Below are 5612 nucleotides of genomic sequence, written 5' to 3'. Positions count from 1 at the left end.
GTTCATTATTTGTCGAATTTATGTTTTTTTTTCTTATAAATGCTGCTCATATGATTCTCTGCACCTATGAATCTGCCACAAGTAAGTTTTTCATTGGACCTATGCGGACACGTACTTGTGCATCTGACAATAAGTGAACATAACTCTGACCTGTCCTCCTAAGTTATTCTTCCTTTTGTTGACACAGATAGCAGAACTGTGTCCATTGACCATTCATTGCCCTTGACTACTGCATCAGAGAGCTTCAGCCAAAGACTCGGGTCTGGCAATGTCTGTGATCTATGGAGTTCTTGGTGACCCTGAAGCCCACACATCCAGTCATCAGTTTCAATGAGGCCAGTCCTTCATGCAGTATGAATGGATCTTGGGCCTCTTCTCCACACTTCACAGCAGCCTCTTCAAATTCAAGTTCAAGTTTAATTGTCCTTCAACCATACACAGGAATACAGCCAAACAAAACAGCATTCCTTAGGGGCCAAGGCATAAAGTACAGTACCAACAGTCACACGGCACATATAGCACGTATATTTATGATAGCAAAAAATGTGCAGTTAAAAAAAATAAAAAATTATAATATAGCCTATGTTCCTGAGTATCACAGAAATCTGCAGTCTTTTTGGCCCACAATGTTGTGCTGACCATGTAACTTACTCTAAAAACTGCCTAGAATTTCCCTACCACATAGCCCTCTATTTTTCTAAGCTCCACGTACCTATCTAAGAGTGTCTTAAAAGACCCTATTGTACCCATTTCTACCACCTTCACTGGCAGTGCATTCCACGCACCCACCACTCTCTGTATGAAAATCATAACTCTGACATCCCCCTTGTACCTACTTCCAAGCACCTTAAAACTATGCCCCCTCATATTAGCCATTTCAGCTCTGGGAAAAAAGCCTCTGGCTAGCCACACATATCATGGCCTGTAGATTGATGGTGGATAGATATTATCCAAGAGCCACATTTCTGCAAGAACACTTTTCTTCTATAATGCTGTGCTCAAGTGTTACGCAGGGACAGACTTCACAGTATTAAACCTGACAGATCTATGCCCATAAATATTGCTTCTAAGGTTAGATATGGAGCTGAACATGAACTTGGTTCCAGAAGATTAGACCAATCCAAGATGGTCGCAATGCCATTTGTATCACTTGTTCTAAACGCAGATAGATTTGGTTGGGATGGTACCAGGGCTTTGGCTTGCTAGAGGAATCTGCAGACAGACAGACAGTGAGCAAAGTGAAAACATACCTTGGATCTACAGCCACAGGTTCTGTACTGCTCCTTTTATCCCAAGGTACTGATGGCAAACATACAACAGGGGCAATTTGTATGATAAGCTGTCAGACAAGACACAAGCAGACCTGCCAAGAGTGTGGAGATGACCGTGATGGACCCATTCCACAACATTTAGAGCAACAGCCTATTTAGCTTCCCACCTATTTGCCAATATGTTTCACCACATTATCAAACTAATTTATTACCAATAAATAGAATGTCAGGATGCAGAGACAAGCCATATTTCCTCTGCATTTTGAAACCTGCATCTCATTAGCATTATAATCTTTCCAGTGTATATCTTCTGGAATTTGTACAGACATACTGTACTTCCCAGCTGTAATAAATCAAAATAACAAAATTATACTAAATTGCATGAATTGTGCTCCAATTTTTTTTACATAAGTTCAAACGTGGCTATTGATGGAAATGTGGAATTAGTATTTAATAAAGTATTCAATGATGATTTGATTGAGGAAAAAGAGACTCCATTTTCTGATTCTTTGAAGACTCAACAATGTCCCTAAGCATTTTACAGCAGTGGAACATTTTGGAAGTATAGTTACTGCTGTTATGCAGAAAATAGCTTGCATGCACAACACTGTGTGATGGTGATCAAATAACCTGTTTTAGTGTGGTTGGTTAAGGATTAACCTTTGACCAGGGTGCTGTGAATAATTCAGAATAAAACCCTGCTGTTCTTGCTGTAAACACTCCGTTCTGGTGAAAGGTCTTTGACCTGAACCATTAACTTTATTTCTTTTTCCGTAGATGCTGTTTGACCTAATGATTGTTTCCAACATTTTCTGTTTCCACTTCAGATTCCTAGCATCTATGGTTCTTTGATTTTCAATTACAGAGGATAATTGCTCTAATCTCCTTCAAAATAGTCCTTCTCTCTCCAAACCGAGGAGGGAAACAAAGGTGTTGCCTTCATAGCTCATCAGAAAGAAAGTACTTGCAAGTCTGCTGGAGTGCACTGTTTTGAGAGCCAACATTTTTCTGCTCAAGTCTGCCTTTTGGTCTTCTCTCACTTAGACTGTCCTTCAGCAGCAGGAACCACTTGCTTGCAACCTAGCTCTCTGGCTTCTTGGATGATTAATGAGGTCAATGTAGACTTTACGATTCAAAAGCAAGAATGCTCCTGACCATTGGAGATACAAGTATTCCAACAAAAATCAACATCCAGTTATGATCAGAAGCAAAAACATTAACATATCTGGAAAGTTTTAGTAATAAGCATATATTGTATATGGGGAGAAAATTTCCAGAGGTTATTCGACAGACCTTTCTTTTAATGAAAATTAAATTGAATGAAAATTGAACAGTTACTTTTATCATCATATGATTTGCTGTAAAATTAAAGGAATTGTTTGTGAAACATATAAGCTCATACCCCTGCAATATTATAACAGGAACGGTATCAGATGACACCATATCACGCAAACATCTACTTTCCTGATGCCATTAGTGAAAGGATGATGCAAGAAATATCTGATACCTAATTCCTAAAAATCCATGGGAAATGAAAACAACCCAACTGCTGTGTACGTACATCAATTGATGCTTCTGGACACATCTTCAGTGTTGTTTCTGGAATCATCCGGTGTTTCGGGTCTTTCAACATCATACAACCTCCTCCAAGTGACCCAGACGGGGCTGATCAGACCCCAGCTTGTGTCCAGATGGCTAGCTACTTATGACCCCATGGCTCCCCTCTTTTGAGCCACAGCCATCTTGAGGCCCTCTCTGCCGCATCGGTGGTACTGCGGGTGGCTCTCCTCTTCCTCTCTCCCTCGATGCCCAAACTGCTGAAGGCTCTAACTAAAGAACGGGCTATGAATCCCCTACAACCAACTTCCACTGGGAGACACCTCGCTCTCCATCCAGCCTGCTGACAGTTGCTGACCAGTCCTGCGTACTTGGAGAGCTTCCTTTCAAAGGCCTCTTCCAAGCTATCTTCCCATGGGACTGTCAGCTCCAGCAGCACCATTTGCTTAGTAGACTCAGACACTAGGACAATGTCTGGTTGCAGGGTGGTGGCTGCGATATGGTTGGGGAACTTCAGCTGTCCTTCGAGGTCCACCAACAGCTGCCAGTCCCTTGCAGAGGTCAGAATGCCTGCAGATGTTCTTTTGGCAGGTATTTGCTCCTCCCCAGCTCTGACAAAGGCAATGGTCTGCTTGGAGGGTTGGGACCGCTTCGCCCACTCAACTCCTGCGTTGACGGCTTCAGCGATATCTTCAGGACCTGATCATGCCTCCATCTGTATCGTCCCTCACCAAGTGCCCATGTGCAGCCACTGAGGATGTGCTCCAGGGTTCCTCGCTTGGAGTACAGTGGGCACGCAGATGTCTCTGCCTTGTCCCATATGTGCAGGAACAGATTATCTTCCATCTTCTACCCTCTTCACTTCCTAACAGCTGAATTTCTGTCCTGTTTAATTCAAGAACCAGATCCTTTTCTTTGAGCCTCATTTTTGTTGGATAATCTGACATTTTTTAATTTATAAAATCCGACCTACCAACAACAACATGACATATTGCCTTTCAAAAAGAAAGACTTGCATTGCCAAGCCGATTAAATTAATTCATTCCATGAGGCCCTAACTAGATTGTAATTGGATATCTGATTGCAACATTATACTTTGGCTCAATTCTGTCCTAGAAACATAGAAAGCCTACAGCACGATACAGGCCCTTCGGCCCACAAAATTGTGCCAAACGTGTCCCTACCTTAGAAATTACTAGACTTACCCATAGCCCTCTATTTTTCTAAGCTCCATATACCTATTCAAAAGTCTTAAAAGACTCTATCGTATCTGCCTCCACCACTATTGCTGGCAGCCCATTCCATACACTCGCCACTCTCTGAGTAAAAAACTTACCCCTGACGTCTCCTCTGTACTTACTCCCCAGAACCTTAAACCTGTGTCCTCTTGTGGCAACCATTTCATCCCTGGGAAAAAGCCTCTGACTATCCACACAATCAATGCTTCTCATCATCTGACGCTCCAAGGAGAAAAGGCCAAGTTCACTCAACCTGTTTTCATAAGGCATGCTCCCCAATCCAGGCAACATCCTTGTAAGTCTCCTCTGCACCAGAACTGAGCACAGTACTCCAAGTGGGGTCTGACCGGGGTCCTATATAGCTGCAACATTACCTCTTGGCTCCTAAATTCAATTCCACGATTGATGAAGGCCAATACACCATATGCTTTCTTAACCACAGAGTCAACCTGCGCAGCTGCTTTGAGCATCCTATGGACTCAGACCCCAAGATCCCTCTGATCCTCCACACTGCCAAGAGTCTTACCATTAATACTATATTGTGCCATGGTATTTGACCTACCAAAATGAACGACTTCACACTTATCTGGGTTGAACTCCATCTGCCACTTCTCAGCCCAGTTTTGCATCCTATCGAAGTCCCACTGTAACCCCTGACAGCCCTCCACACTATCCACAACACCTCCAACATTTGTGTCATCAGCAAACTTACTAACCCATCCCTCCACTTCCTCATCTAGGTCATTTATAAAAATCACGAAGAGTAAGGGTCCCAGAACAGATCCCTGAGGCACACCACTGGTTACCGACCTCCATGCAGAAAATGACCCATCTACAACCACTCTTTGCCTTCTATGGGCAAGCCAGTTCTGGATCCACAAACCAATGTTCCCTTGGATCCCATGCCTCCTTACTTTCTCAATAAGCCTTGCATGGGTTACTTTGTCAAATGCCTTGCTGAAATCCATATACACTACATATACTGCTCTTCCTTCATCACTGTGTTTAGTCACATCCTCAAAAAATTCATTCAGGCTCGTAAGGCACGATCTGCCCTTGACAAAGCCATGCTGACTATTCCTAATCATATTATGCTTCTCCAAATGTTCATAAATCCTGCCTCTCAGGAACTTCTCCATCAACTTATCAACCACTGAGGTGAGACTCACTGGTCTATAATTTCCTGGGCTATCTCTACTCCCTTTCTTCAATAAAGGAAGAACATCCACAACCCTCCAATCCTCCGGAACCTCTTCCATCCCCATTGATGATGCAAAGATCATTGCCAGAGGCTCAGCCATCTCCTCCCTTGCCTCCCACAGTAGCCTGGGGTACATCTCATCCGGTCACCGTGACTTATCCAACTTGATGCTTTCCAAATGCTACAGCCTTCTGTGCTGTAGTTTCTATGGTTTCTATTCCGTGTGCAGGTCAGTGGGACTAGGCAGAAAATGGTTCGGCACAGCCAAGAAGGGACAAAAGGCCTGTTTCTGTGCTGTAGTTTCTATGGTTTCTATGGTTGCTACGGTTTTCACATCCTCTTTCT

The sequence above is a fragment of the Mobula hypostoma genome, chromosome 2 (genome assembly GCF_963921235.1).
Source record: "Mobula hypostoma chromosome 2, sMobHyp1.1, whole genome shotgun sequence".
NCBI classification, from domain to species: Eukaryota; Metazoa; Chordata; class Chondrichthyes; order Myliobatiformes; family Myliobatidae; genus Mobula; species Mobula hypostoma.
The sequence above is the reverse complement of the archived record's forward strand: the minus strand, read 5'-3'. Positions refer to the sequence as shown.